General features: G+C 40.2%; 1 protein-coding gene and 1 pseudogene across 1 annotated transcript in view; one reads left to right on the forward strand and one right to left on the reverse strand.

Moving 5' to 3' along the window:
* Positions 1–16,221, reverse strand: part of JARID2 (jumonji and AT-rich interaction domain containing 2) — a 156,917-nt gene that overhangs the window by 88,915 nt on the left and 51,781 nt on the right. The window lies entirely within an intron of this gene.
* LOC108793767 lies at positions 559–5,627 on the forward strand (annotated as a pseudogene).

Below are 16,221 nucleotides of genomic sequence, written 5' to 3' on the forward strand. Positions count from 1 at the left end.
AGATTGATGACTTAGTAGGCAGTGCACCTTTAACAAACAAGTAACAGCAATGACAGCTGCCATATTTATATTATGACAGCTTGACATGAAGTTGGAAAGGACAGAACATCTATCCACGCCTTAATTAGCATTTGTTTTGGTTTTTATTTCTTTTTACAGTAGCCTTAATTGAATACACTTCTACGAAGGAAGTCGAATATGCATTCCAACAAATTGCATTCATCATGTGAAAGTTACATACAAAAAAAAAAAAGTGCAAACTTAAAAACACAGCAACTGCAACATTTCTAGAGGCTAAACATCAGAGCTATTCATATGAAGGAACTTAACATTACTCTGTTTTAACATCAAACATCTGCCAAAAGCAGGTCTCTGCAAAAGAAAGCACAGCATATTCAACTCTCCAGCGGCACATGTCTCTTACTTTCGCTCTGTTCCAGCATTGGAGCCTCTATCAAAATTTTGAGCATTTAACAGTCCTAGTGCTTAATGCCTGTGGTCCCCTGCTGCACACTATGGTTCCATCCCCGAAACCCCACATTATGACAGGACTCAGCAATGAGCAAAGGGCTGGAGGAAGGTACCACAATGTTCGGTGGGGACACAAAACCCGAAGTGTTGAATGCCGAAAATTGTAATGGAGGCTACTGGCTGCCAGACAGGCAAGTATACAGTGTCTCCTACATAAACAATTTTTTTTTACATTTATACATAAAACTGACTGTATTTTATATTTATAATGCCTTTAAAATAAAAGTCTTATATTTGGAAACCTTGCCTTTTAATACCTTTCATCTTTTATAATACAGGCAAAACATACCAAAAAGTTATCCTGCAATAAATGTTAAAAGATAATATTCCTTATAAAAGTGCAACTAATCCTTATGTGTTGTAGTTACTGGTTCAGTTCTACTTTTCACTGGAAATCAATCTAGGTCTGTTCACTCAGGCGTAAACATTCAGTAGGCTTTTCAGCGCTGTATTTCTATGAAAAATCCATCCCACATCCCAAGTCAATGAATGCTGGGGTTTAAAATGGGTGTTTTCATTTTCTGGATTTAGTCCCACTTCAGCTGCTTCAGGAAGAGTGGTTTACGGAGATGGAAACCTTATTTTTCTTGGCCTCTGTACATGCTAGTGTTCCTTTCTGTCTACTATAAACTACGGCCATATGTTTTCCCATCCATGTGCAACATTTGACTACCTACCTATATATAGATATTTCACAGTACACCTTAAAGCAGACCCTAAACTCCATGCAAGGTAAAGCTATATAAAATGTCCCCCCCCTTTGATGCCAAATAACATTTATAGGGAAAAAAAGATCTCTAGGGGAAAAGAGTTAGATATCATACAAACCTTCCCTCTGGCTTTTACAATGCAGAGAATTATGTAATTATCCTGCTAAGGAAGCCACGAGAAATGTTGAGTACTCAAACTCTTGCGAGAAGACACTGCAACACACTGCAGGATCGTCTTCTCACATCACCCTCACCTAATACCACAGATAGAAGCCAGGGGAAAGAGTTGCATGTTATATAACTTTTTTCCTCCAACGCGTGTTTTTTGTTTCATAAGTTTAATTCAGCATTTCAGCAAAGAGATGCAAGGTCCGCTTTAAGTTCTACTGTATTAGGCTTTTATACAGTAAATATGGCTCCGACATTTTACGGGATTGAAGAGATGCAATAGACAAATTGCTGCTGCTTCATCTGGACACAAAGCATGCCACTTGTACCTGTAGCTAAACGGCAAGAGATCAGTTGTTTCTTATATTCTGTCTATGATTAAATGAGGCCCATACACACAGGCACAACAGAATCTGGCAGTCTTCATTCAGTCATACACACGGCATGTCTACTCATTGATCCTAAAATGTATTTCCACTTTTTTAGCCGAATTGGGATAACACCTATTTTAGATTTGTTACATGTCCCCAATCACATAGCATAAGTAAAAGAAAATATATTTAAAATATTTTTAAATGCTTCTTGCAGTTTAAATTGCATTTACTTGGGCTAGGATTTATTGGCTTCTTAAGGATACAAATTTCTGCTTGCTACTCCTTTGCAATGTTAGGAGGGGTTGTGAGGGATGGAGGGGTGAGGGCTTTGTATTGACCCTGTCTGTACTGTGCTGGCTTATTTCATTATAATTTAAGTGTATTTGAACACTGCCTGTCCTAACAAAGGGTTAAATGACTGCAACCCTGGCTTCAGCATTCAAATGTTAATGAAGTTAATGAGACAAACACAAACCCTAACTTTCAGTCCTAAGTCTATCTATAAGGACAGATCACGGTGAAGGTGCTCAGAAAAACTTGGATTCAGCTATGTTGCCTGCTACAACAAAACACCTAAAAAGGTAAGAAATATTTTTTTTAAATATATTTTTAGGTATGCTATGTGAATAGATATACACAACATATCTGACTGCAAAAGTTGACATATACTTTAAGCAACTTAATGTTAATATATTTTTAAGACGTGACAGCAGCACCAAAGATTTTTCTTTTTTTGTTTCCACAAGGTAAAGGTGACATTGAACTTCTTTTATGGACCATGGCAATCTGAAAGTTCATTTTACAAAATTGCCTTCCTGTGGTTGTTTTAAGCCTTCCTCTAGCGGAAAAAAATCTTCCCTCAGTGGAGCGAGGGTTAACTGCTTGCTTTCATCTAGGGAAGATGGAAAAAGCACTTTTGCTTACCTTATTTCCACTCCTGCAGGCTCCAAGACCGGCATTTGCAGCCTCTTTCCCCCTACGCTCTGGTGGTCAGAGACCCACTGACGTCATCAAGTTATAATGCACAACGTCCCTGCATTATACATGAAGATACAGCAAAAGCCATAGCATAGAGGACAAGGAGTGCGGGGATCAGGTAAGTAAAACGGTTTTACCCGGGTACCCTAGACCTATATCAGTTGTTAATCCTTGCCCTACAGGGGCAGCCTGACTGCAAGGGGAGATGGGCTTAAACTGCTCTTCAAAAAGAAACAATTCTGCATATACCCCTTTAAAGTCCATTTCCATCATTGTAAGTGATTTGCATTTATTGTGGTAATGAAGAGGTGCAGTGATGATGTATACATGTGCCCATAATAATGACTCGCATTGCAGGCTTTCTTCATTTTTTATGAAGGTTTTATTGGGCCTGAAGCCTATAAAATTCAAACTTTTCTTCACAGAAAAAACAGTGACACCAGGTTGTCAGACTGAAACATGTAACATGATCAGTAAACACCAGCTCTGTCTTTACAGAAAATGTCTAGAAAAGGGGAGGGGGCTGGTGGGGGGATATTTTTTCACATTGTTTGCACAGCACATAGGCAGAAGTTTTCATGCAGATATGAAGAGGAAAGCTAACAAACAAAATGTAAGTTTGTTTATATATACATCAACTGCATATGCCCGCTTCATGAACACTTGGTGTATACTGCTGGCATATGTTTTTTAGAAATACTTCTGCAAAGGTGGAAATGAGCTTTACATTAAACCCTTACATGTTATCATCCTCACATAGAACCCCTTGCTCATTATCATGAACTCCAGGCATATGGCTAAATACACAGCTGAAACAGAAACACACCATCTGAACAGTTTACCTGCAAAATGTTTTGTAATTCTATTTTTTCAGCAATCAGTTTTTGGGAAAAAAATATTTCAACTTATTTTCACAGAAATATTTTCCTGTGTTCCTTATCATAATTCTAACTAAATGTGTTGCGGGTCTCTTGAAAAGTAAACTAGCCGTGTAAATGGTTAAGAGAACTGTGGGATTACAAATGTTCAGCATTAACAAGACAGTTACGTTACAGAAGCTTGTGATGTGGATTCCACAGTGTGCATTCTCTTCTGTGTGAGTCATTGCACATTCATATGCAAGTGCTTGAATTTACAAGTCAGCAAGTCTTTTGTAAACAGTCAGCAGGCCTCTGGTGCTGTGGATTTAAATGTCTAAGATTGCTGTTGTAAGCAGTGAGAGGATGTTGGCTCCCACCTGTGATAAAGCAAAAAAATGATCTAAGAACCAGTCTGATTAGTGGTGCTCAGTCATACTATAATCCAGGACTGGGCAAATCCCAGGAGCCAGGTAGCTAAAGCTCCTCAAAAATTACTACTGGCACCTAAATTTTGAGGTTCCCCCTAGCTGTCCATGGTGTTGGCGTCTAAAAACATCCTACTGGCTCGTGGTTTGGACAGGCTGGCTCCTGAATTCTATATGAATTTGACCACCCCTGCAACCATAAGCAATCGCAGGCGTTCATATACAACCTTATCTAAAATCATTTCAGGGGAAATATGAGCAGATCATTCGGATTATTTAAACCAACTGCTCCAGTTTTACCACAATAAGGTTTACATAAATGTAGAGCACGATAGCATGCCCAATGTCCTTCATAGTTATAAATAGGGAGAATGATCGGAACATGGAAGATTATGGCAAGATCTTTTTATTGTGCCTGTAGGTCCAACTACCTCTGATGGCTTATGTTAGGATTTGCATAATAAAGATTTAAAAAATATGATAATTCTACAAATGGGGATTGTACCACTCTGTCATGCTGGCAAAGAGTACAAACAATTTTATACAGCTACAAAAGAAAGCAATCACTCCTAAAACAAGTTGGTGCACAGCACTTATCAGAACCTTTATTCATGCAATTACAAAAACATTGAGTATGCAAAATACAAAACACTACCACAACACTTCAACCCACTTGTAATTCATATTGGAATATCTACAGCAAACCGTTATCCTTTGAAATCTTTCATCACAGCATTCGCTCTTGCCATCATTGAGTCAACTAATTTAATTTGTAACCCCTAAAAATGTTATCCAGGCCGGATACTTGAATGTTAGCACAAAAGAGCTCCGTGCGATGTATTCAGCAGGTTTCTGTTGAGCCCATCACGTGCACATAACAATATGTACGATTCATGAACGAAAATCACATTCACGGTTAAAATTTTATTAGTTCACATAACAAAATGTTCCATCCTGACACACCACATCGCCGGGGAGGGTGGAGGAGAGCTGACACTCTTTGTTCTGATAGACAGCAAGGAGCGGCAGTGCTGGGGCATTGGAGAGAACATAACACTGCTGGTGGATCGTCCTGATGGTTTGTACTGTTTCCGATTACACAACGAACGTGTTTATTATGTCAGTGAAAAAATGTTAAAAGTTGTCAACAAACATCGCAAGGGACAAGCTGGTGTCTCTGGGGACGTGTTTCGGAAAGTTTACCAAGATGCAGAAGTTCCGACTTCATATCACAGCTTTGGATTACCTGGCTCTGTATGTGAAGTACAAGGTCTGGGTGAAGCTGGGCTCTGAGCAGTCTTACTTGTATGGAAACCACGTTCTGAAGTTCAGGCTTGGAAGGATAACCAAGAACACCGCACAGTACCAGGGAGTGGTTGTATACTCCATGGCAGATGTGCCGCTGGGCTTCGGTGTAGCAGCCAAGTCCACTCAGGAGTGCCGTAAACTAGACCCGATGGCCATTGTGGTCATCCACCAGGCTGACATTGGCGAGTACATCAGGCATGAAGACACACTCACATAAACTGCTGTTAGTGGCCTGCCAAAGACTTTCTAAATCGGAGGGTCCGGTCACTTCCACGGGGACAGATATGGTGACACTGCAGACTTGTTCAGTATAAGCTCTGTCTACACCATGGTCTTGTTGGAGGTCACGCTTCAGAGTTCTTTTATGGACTATAAGTAATTCTATTTTGTATATGTTTTCCAACATTTCTGTTGCATTAAAATCGACAGGAGGAAACTTTCATATAAAAAAATAAATAAAAAGAAATGTTCCATCCTGCTCCTTTAATTGTCCGTGTCACTGCGGTGGAGATTGAGTAGAGCCCACTAACCATTCTAAATGTAAAATTCTACTGGTGTATGGCCAGCATTATAGGCTGGGTAAAGTGCAATAGTAAACATGTAAAAAACAAAAGAACATCAGAGCTGAGCTGAAGAGAAGAAATGCATGTATTGGCTAGGGTAGTAATGAATGATTTTAAGGAGAGTAGTTAGCCCTCCTAGTTCTTATCTTGGAACTACAGAATGATTAATCCAGAGGTGGACAAATGTGCAATTCAGGAGCCTGTCTGTCCAAATTCAGGAGCGAGCTTCATTGACAACTAGAGTAAACCTCAAAACTTAGGAGCAGCTGTAATTTTTAAGGACCATTGGCTACCTGGCTCCTGAAGTTGTCCAGCCTTAAGGTGCCCATACACTGCTCGATTCTCGTACGAGAATCGCGGGAAATCCCGCGATCGTACGAGAATCGAACAGTGTGAACGAAGACGTGCGACCGTTTCTACTGTACAGTCGCACGTCTTTTGTCTAAGGAGCATGTTAGAAAACCAGCCGAGAATGGTACGATTTTCGGCTGGTTTGAACGGCGCTCGGGAGACAAATGCCGAACGGGCCGGTGTGCGCACGCGCACACTGCCCATTCAGCATTGCGGTCATCGGAAGCCCGCCCCTCAGGGGGCAGGCTTGCGATGATCGAGAGTACGATCTGCCTGTCCAAGATGGGCAGATCGTACGTTTTTTTTAATCACTTTACAACCATCGCAAGACTAAGGTCTTGCGATGGTTGTACAGTGTATGGCCACCTTTAGATTCGTTTTTATGTTATGGAGATGGGACAGTGGGTGGGTCTGTGTAGTTCGGCAAGAGAAATCTGGGCAGGGCTGACACCACTCGGACCACAAAAATGCTCTGGAATCAAAAAACACAAGAAATGTGCATGTATAGCCGAGATGTACTACATTATAAGTTATTTTATTTTGGCCTAACATACACTTCAAATATCTGCTGCTTCACTTCCTATGTATATTGCAAAGGCTTGCAGCCTGTCAAACATGCTGGAGAGATTAGACTACACCCAAATCATATTAGGCAGAAAAAGCAGTAATCTTAATGCAACACTCAACCCTGCACCCCCCCACCCCGTACACACATGTATTGCAGTTATCTCTTTTGAAGAATCGCGGGAAATCCCGCGATCGTACGAGAATCGAACAGTGTGAACGAAGACGTGCGACCGTTTCTACTGTACAGTCGCACGTCTTTTGTCTAAGGAGCATGTTAGAAAACCAGCCGAGAATGGTACGATTTTCGGCTGGTTTGAACGGCGCTCGGGAGACAAATGCCGAACGGGCCGGTGTGCGCACGCGCACACTGCCCATTCAGCATTGCGGTCATCGGAAGCCCGCCCCTCAGGGGGCAGGCTTGCGATGATCGAGAGTACGATCTGCCTGTCCAAGATGGGCAGATCGTACGTTTTTTTTAATCACTTTACAACCATCGCAAGACTAAGGTCTTGCGATGGTTGTACAGTGTATGGCCACCTTTAGATTCGTTTTTATGTTATGGAGATGGGACAGTGGGTGGGTCTGTGTAGTTCGGCAAGAGAAATCTGGGCAGGGCTGACACCACTCGGACCACAAAAATGCTCTGGAATCAAAAAACACAAGAAATGTGCATGTATAGCCGAGATGTACTACATTATAAGTTATTTTATTTTGGCCTAACATACACTTCAAATATCTGCTGCTTCACTTCCTATGTATATTGCAAAGGCTTGCAGCCTGTCAAACATGCTGGAGAGATTAGACTACACCCAAATCATATTAGGCAGAAAAAGCAGTAATCTTAATGCAACACTCAACCCTGCACCCCCCCACCCCGTACACACATGTATTGCAGTTATCTCTTTTGTTGAAAATGACAGCGCAGCATTCTGACTTTGTAAACAAAGGAATAGGAGAGCTTGAAAACATATGTTTCTACTTACAAAATCTCATGAATGCTTTCATTGCTCTCCAGAAACACTGAGAGGGTGATTGACTGAGCGGCTTCAATTTACAAGGTCAGAACCTGCTATAATAAAACTACGACTGGGGAACGTTTCCAGCCTGATACACATTTGGCGAGTTCAGGAATGCAATCGATTCCATGCTGTTCACAGCGCCAGCGTTACTGGACATCGATATTACTCATCACAATATAATCGACGCCTGTGTTATTTCTACATTTTTACTGCATCTGATCAAACACAGAAACAGGCAGCAATCATAAATACCTGTGTTTTTATCTTTTTTTTTAAAATGCGTTTATTGAACTCAACAGTTATATAGGTTAGAAAAAAGTGCATATATGTTTACAAAACACAGTTATCCAATAAAAACAGTGATGGTGCTTTAGTTACACACATTCTAAAAACACGTTGCCAAGAAGTTTACATATACCAAGTGAGGTAGTTAAAACTTTTAAGGGCATCTATGGTAAAAAACTAAAAATATACAGGGTTATTCACAAAAGGGTGAAGAGTTTGGAGAAGGCAGGATAAGTGAACAATCTAGGACAATATAGCTGAACTGGAAAGTGAGCTAAATTGGAGAATTTTTCCAAATCATCCATGTTGTTGTAGATTGTTCACTTCTCCGGCCTTCTCCAAACTCTTCACCCTTTTGTGAAACACCCTGTAAATATATGGTAGTGAACACAGTGCTGCCAGACGTTAGACATAATCTGACATCCCCAAATGAGGTGCACATAATCTGAGGTTCATTACATTGTATACAGTTGGCTGTGTCAACACATAAATCAGCAAATAAGATATATTCCATGCCTAGTGAGTCAGTTAGCTTAGCAGACCAGTTGGGTCGAATGGCTAGATTCAAACTTAAGAAGTACTGAGAATTTAGTGAAATAACGAAAAAAGTTAAGGAATCACTTTGTAGACGAGATTTTTTTTTCTATAACAGATGGTGTATTTTAATAACTTTCGGTGCAAGATACCCTAACCCAATCTGAGTTGTATATGAAGATCACACAAGACTAAGTCAAACTCCCAAAAGTCCAAAATTGGATTACTGGGATAGTGATTTCTACATACACATCCTACACAATTGTAAGGACAAAATGAATGCTAGACAGTAGTGTGCTCCAGCAACGCTTTCATATGGCTAGCTATGGGAAAGGGTGGGTATGCATTCCCACCAAAGAATACTGAAGCTACAAATGGCACAAATCTCAGCAAACTAGTTCATGAAGCTGATTAGGATGGGGCCTGGTACCTTAAAGTGACATTAAAGTAAAAAAAAAATGTTTTCCCTCCCCCCAATGTTAATGTTAGCACTTACCTTAAATGATGTCTCTTAATCAGATCTTCCTCTTCTTTCCTGTCCTTTTCAGCCCTCTCTCCAGTGCTGCTGCGGGTGTCCGTTCCAGCGCTGACTCCTCGGTCCTTGCAGGCACTTCCGATCCCGCTGTGTCTGCATGCAGGTGCACGCGTCCATAGACTTACCTTGCGTCTGTCCTAGTCTCCCGGCCGAAAATCCGAACTGCGCATGCGCCCGCCCCAAGATGCTTTGCAGCTGCCCGAGCAGTTTCGGATTCTCGGACGGGAGCGTGCGGCGAAGACGGGGTAAGTTTAAACCGTTAAAGCGTTTTTTAAAAAAAAGCTTTTTGCATATAACTACTGCTTGCTAGCAGTAAATATATGCAAAAAAACCGGAGGGTTTAGAAACCCTTTAAAGACTTGATTTCCACTACGCCATATACCATTCTAAAGCCTTCTGTTACTTTTGTTGTTGTTTCACAAGTAACATGGTACTTGATTCAGTCTTATAAATTGTAACCAAACTTTGAAATAAAAACAAACCAGCTCAACAGGGTCATTTATAACATTACCCAGAATGCAATATCAATGTTGTAGTTAACCAGTTGACATCCGCGGTGTTAAACCCCCTTCCCATCCAGGCCATTTTTCAGAGTTTGACAAAAAATATTATCAATCTTACAAACAAGCAAGAAACAAGCCAGCAGAATTGCGGCCAAACAGAAGAAAATATATTTTTGTCACGTAAATCAACATGTGGAGCCGTTATAGAGAGCAAAGAATGAAACAAAGTGCGGTGAAGGTGGGGCTGGAGCATCTGTGACAATTACAGAGTCGGTGGAGTGAAGGGGAAGCTGGATTCTGTACTGGGAATACGTCTTTGTGTATATTACCACAAGTCCAGCACAGGCTGCACAGTGGGAAGGGAGGCTTTTCACACCACCATGTATACAGGTGCAGCCCCCCAAACAATGTAGTGAAGGGAGAAAAATACAAGCAGTAAGAATGGAAACTTTGAAAGCACATTCATCTGTTCAACAAGCCATGAACTTAATCAGTGCTCTAATTAGAACAGGCATCTTGCAACACCAAACAATACGAGGTGACACAAGAGCAAGCAACAAAATAGGGGACTCATGATTTAATGACCCTGACTGTACAAGCACATGGCCACATTAAATAACAGCTAATCAGCAGGGGTAATCTGGAGAGAGCTGTACAGACCCAGCACTGAACATGCTCCCAATGCAGATTACAATGTATTCAAGCCATGATTTACAATCTATTGCAACCCAATTGATTGTGTGATTGTTGCTATAAATTCTAGGCTGTGTAGAGGCAGCAACACACAGTTCTTCGCATGAAGCTGAAAATTCTCCTCGTCATGGTTATAGAAGAATGAATTTGCCACTTACAACTTAGGAGATTACGATAGGGTCCAATATCATTTCACGATTCTGTAGCTGGCAATACATGAAAGCATCTGATTATTTAGTATGGGCATTTGGTAATGCATATACCGTTCAGTGCATGAGAAAGCACCAAGTAATACCAGATATATCTATATTCATCATTGCCTCATTATCAAAAGCTTGACCAACTAAAGCTTTCAACTTGGCAGATCACCGACAATGGCTGCTCTCCCTCGACACTGGTGTAATTGTTTTAACCTCTATCAAGGCAAGTAAAAAAATTGAACCAAAATGATCCCTAGTTATATATGGCCAGTTTAAGGACCATAAACTGAGGACCTTATGTCCAAGACCTATGCTCACGGCAATTAAAATACATGCTTCCAGGTGCATTTGCTCATTTCTAACCACACCTGAAAGCATGTCATGTTTTGCTATGGCTGAATAAACACCTAGACCTTTAGCAGCGTATAGATGCATTCAGTCTAGTGGCATTTGCACAAGGAAAAATGTTCTGCATCCTGGGAACAGTTAATGCAGATAAATGCATGTAAAAGCAGGTAAACCCAAAAACATCTAAACCCAGGAAAAAATGATCTGAGAAGCATAAAAGCTGTTTCTACTTCCTCGTTTAACACAGGAGGCAAGCGTGCATGGGGCCTAAACGCTAATAACTCCATGGCTTACCACTGGAGAAAATGGCAATATACATGTAACCACTACTAATTCAGGGTAAACAATGGTTACATTTATATGCTTATTACCTCCACAAGTCTTTTGATTTGTAACATTGTATCTCCTGTATTTATTTTCTATGATCCTCTAGTTGATAAAATGCAGTATTTTCCCCATTGAAGAACATTTGACCACAAAAGAAATTAGACTAAGAACATTTCTTGCCCCATTTTTACAACAGCCATTTGGCTGGATTAATTAGAGATTATTTGTAAATCATCAGTTTTTGTCCCAGAACAGCAAGTAAAACATTATTAAAAACAATAATGTTAATCTAATCTGACTAAAAGCTGAATAACAATGTAGCACTATCACAAAGCTCCCTTATTCCAGCTGTTATGTTACAGGTTTCAGATCATTTCCACCATGTCCTCCATGTCATTTCCACTACTGTGTCATTTCTCAATTTCAAGAGCATGAAACATCTAAATAAAAAGTAGCACTAATGTTTACCTAGTTAAAATCAAATACCACGCGACCACGTGGTGATTTGTGTAGTGTTTGCATTGTGCATTTGACAGTCTTATGAGAGGCAAGCTTCCTTTTTTTCTCACAGAAGACAATGAGAGCCAGGGCCCAGAGACATGTGATCACTGCGGCAGCAATGGGGAGTTCCGGAGACAGCATGTCTAGAGTAAAAGTAATCTGTCCTAATAGAACTTAGAGACAACCAGTATCCACGGCTTTAGGGTCCACTCAGTGACCTTAAAAACCACTCCAAATTCCTAGCTGGTCAATCACAATCATAGTAGAAACTCTAATATTTGAAGAGCTTGCACCCCCCACCCCCTTTCCAAAGAAGCTGCATGCTGTGGAGTATACAATGTGCTGCTCTGTGCAGTCTTACCATGTTATGATGCAAGTGCACATTATGTCATGGAGGATCACATAACAGACTTCCCATTAGCAGTGCCAGGCAAGGCACTTAGTAACAGGAGACACTTACCTGGTATCCTATATACCGTATTTTTCTGTCTATAAGACGCCCCCATGTATAGGACTTTTCTTACCCAAAATTCAGAAATCAATATTTCCCATGCTCTTTTGCATAAATGATTACATCCAGTTTAAATTTTGCAGAGTAAAACAGCCGCTTCCTGGTATTGGTATTTACCGGGATTTTTTTTTGTTTTCTGAAATTTTTTGGCCTCAGAATGCTCCGACATTACAGCTCCCTGTTACATCTGGGCACTGGCTACAGGCTCTCCGCAGCATCAGCTTACGTCGGGTACATAAGGCTCATGATTGGAGGAAACCTGCTAGCTTGTTTCTGCAATCGGAAGTTTCACTCGTGAGGCTAGTTTGCAGAGGTATCGGCAGTTTCACAACCGTGGTTCTCCTCTTGGCCCCCCGTGTATAAGATGCCCATCCATTTTTAGGTAAATATTTTTATGAAAAAGTATAGTCTTATACATGGAAAAATACAGTACTTGCAAATGTAATTTATGAAAACATTTGTACTCTTTTGTATACATACTAAATAGCTTTTTTCCACCAGTTACCCAGCACAGATTTCTCTTTATTCCAATGAATTGTCTTTCATTTTGCAAAAGTTAGCATTTGCTATTTGTAAGGCCTAATTTGTAAAAAAAACAAAACAAAAGAACAGAGCGACACCTCCGTGTGATTCTGATGAAGGGGGCTTGCCCCTGAAACGCGTCAATCTTGGCTGACTGCGGCCGGTGATGTGACCGGAGGCAATTGTGGTACATAGTCGGGGCGATACCATGTTGGGTTGACAGTGTGGCCTCTTGTTTGTTGTTAAAGCGTGATGAAAGCGTTTCCTTGCGAGTACATATATCCCTTGTTTTATTTATTTTAATAAACGATTTTACACACGAAGGTGGCGCTTGGTTTCCTTTAGTTTATGTTCGTGGTGGAATCCCCAGAGCCTTGGATGAGCAGCCCTTCAAGTCTGTGTGAAAAACTGTTAAAAACTTTGATTATGCAACAGCAAGTGGATTGTTCAGTTGGCAGCCATTAGCACCAAGAGTTAAAGAAAACTGCAGGCCTAATTTGTGTTTAAAGGGTCTATACTGTTGGAAATAAAACGGCATAAACTGATTTGTATTATTGACATTCAGAGATGTAATATTATATTTTGAGCTGTAGATGGCAGTATACTGAAATGTTAGTCTCTAATTCTTACTCATCTATGGTATACAGGAAGATTTATCTGTTATGTTTCCTGCACAATGCTGTATTTCTGATATAATATTCTTCTAAGCAAGTAAAACTTAATTCAGCATTCCTCAAGATCTCAGTGGTTATCTAAACACATAACCAACATATACTTGGAGTCAGAAAGTAACAGCATAGCCAGAAAAGTTAAAGCAAAAAAAAAAAAAGGTCAAAAAGTTATGTTTTCTTCAGCATACGATTTTAACATTTCTTACCCTTTAAATTTCGATCTCCATTTAATTCTCATAAATACCTTTGAATACCTTTTAATAGATGCGGAGAACCACGTTCATACAAATTTTACCAATGTTTGCTGTATGCTTTTGTCTGCATTTCATTCTGACTTCCTAATATATCCCACTACACTGTGCTCAGACACTAGTACACTATTTTTTTTTACTACTCCCTCACAGCTCCACCCCGCTTCCCTTATGTCCTGCCCATACCCCCGCTAACTACTCTACTTTGACCCTAGCACCTAACTGCATGCCAAAAGTTTGTGCAACTAAAACCTCTGATTTTAACGCATACTGTTGACAGGGCTACTTGTTTGGTTGCAGGCTGGCTGGCAGGTTGAGGCTGGGGAATTTTTGTGTTTTGTATTGTTGTAAGCCTTCCCAATGTGCGCCCTGCTATAAAGGCTGGTTATAGATTCATGCATGTACCATTTTTTCTAGTCTTCTATTGTGGAATATGACCTGGAAGCACAAAAAACAGCAAAAGCTGCTACTGCAGGGATATGCAGTGTTTTTAAAAGTGAGAAAATATTTTGGAGTATAATAAAGTCTTCTTATCCATTTCACAATGCTTGTTCTGAATACCTAATGTGATGTTGGTGTCTTTGGATCTTACATCTGCTTGCTGCAGAAGTGAACACCAGAATACAGGTTCCACCTTTCACATGACAGATTACCTGTGAGGTTGCCCATATAGCTTTATTGTGATTTGACCTGAGAAACAGGAAATCAAATTGCACATATCTATTCCATCTCCTAAGAGAGACTGGACCACAGTTGTGTAAGAGGCGTTGGGCTCTGCAAATTTGGTAAACCCATTAAGAAAAGTTAGGATGGTCCCCAAATATTAGCAGGTGATATAAAAACAAAAAAAAAACAGTTTATAAAATGAACAACAGGAACTGACCAAAACTATTCAACTTTTCCTTTAGGGCATAACACAAAAGAGAAAAATAGAAAATGTACACAACATGCATTTTATTCTTGGTGGATCTGCTTGAGAAGTCAGAAGACATAGTCGGCGATACCATGGAAAGCATGTAATGCTGCCATTACTTACCTAAATGCCCTCCACCAATAGTAGAACAGTCTGACCATGAGCTCCACTGGCCAAAGTGGCAGAAATCACTGTAGTGTTGACCTTGAAAGTGACCAGGAATAGAAACAGAACAAATGCGACTTGGTGAAACTGTTCATAGCCTCTCATAGGAAAACATGATCTCTTCCTATTGACAAATGAATTCCTCAAAGGATTGCATCCGTGTCTGTCTACTGATCTCTATAAAAGACATCAGACACACGTCACAAGGCTAATAAAAGAATGTCAATGAATGACAGGTAGTAGATATCCAACTCTATGCAAATAATCACCTTTTAACCTCTAAAGCCGAGGTAGGCAACCTCAGCACTCATTCTAACGTAACAACAAATCCCATCAAACCTCTGGCAATTGAGAAAATATACTAAGAACATTTATTTTTGCCTCCATTCGCACAGAACAAACGTTCACAGAACATTGCAGGACAAATAGTTCTGCAATGTATTTATAAATAGGCCCCCATATAGCCTACAATAAAGTCACCTCACCTGTATTATTCTCTATGTATATATTTATGTTGAGTACTCCAGAATACCACAGCACAATAAGCGATTGTGTGTTTAGGCAAACAATAGTGTCAAGCAAATTCATGTGAGCAGCCAATTTACTGCCACAGAAAATGTTCTCAGTGCTTCTAGAAACTCTGCCTGATACAGCAGAAATGTCCCCGCACACAGCACTATGAACTAGTCCATGCAATATAAATGTAGAAAGGTCTGCCATAATTCCTACAGTGAGGTGGGGGAGCGCTGCTACAGCCAATCATTTCATTAAACTGGTCTGTAACAGTAACTACAAGTTAAAGCTTTTATTCAAGCTATAGCTTAAATTATAGTGTTTGTAATCTTGTAATACAAGTTTTGCTTTACAACATACTAGTAAAATAACGCTTTAAAAATTCACTATTTGCAAAATTCACTATTTGCAATTATAAAATTAAATACATTAGTGTAAACCTGTTAGCACTAGTTAAGGCAGGTGACAGGAAAGGCCAAATGGTGGTGCTCATACCACAAAGAATGATTTTTTTTTTATCATTTCAAACTGGTGCTCTTGAGTAGTATGTCATTAAAGGGAACCTGAACTTTACTTGTACTATGCACTTATACCTAGCAGAAGTCCCCTACATTTTACTCTGATATACTTCTCCTTTAATGGACACAAAGCTGAAATCCCAACTAGAGTCACTCTGACATATCCCATGCTCAATGGTGCTGCAATGGCTATGGGAAAATGATACAGTATGTCATCTGACTGCACTGATTAGTGTCAGTTTACTAGATAACATTAGCAGAAACTCTAAATGATTTGCTTGTAGATCCTATTTAAAGAGGACCTTCACATACTCTCTTCACTTTACCTCCCTGGTTCCCTCCTCCTGCCGCAATCTGAAAAAGGGGGGGGGGGGGGG

The sequence above is a fragment of the Nanorana parkeri genome, unplaced genomic scaffold (genome assembly GCF_000935625.1).
Source record: "Nanorana parkeri isolate BGI_ZX_2015 unplaced genomic scaffold, ASM93562v1 scaffold783, whole genome shotgun sequence".
Lineage (NCBI taxonomy): Eukaryota > Metazoa > Chordata > Amphibia > Anura > Dicroglossidae > Nanorana > Nanorana parkeri.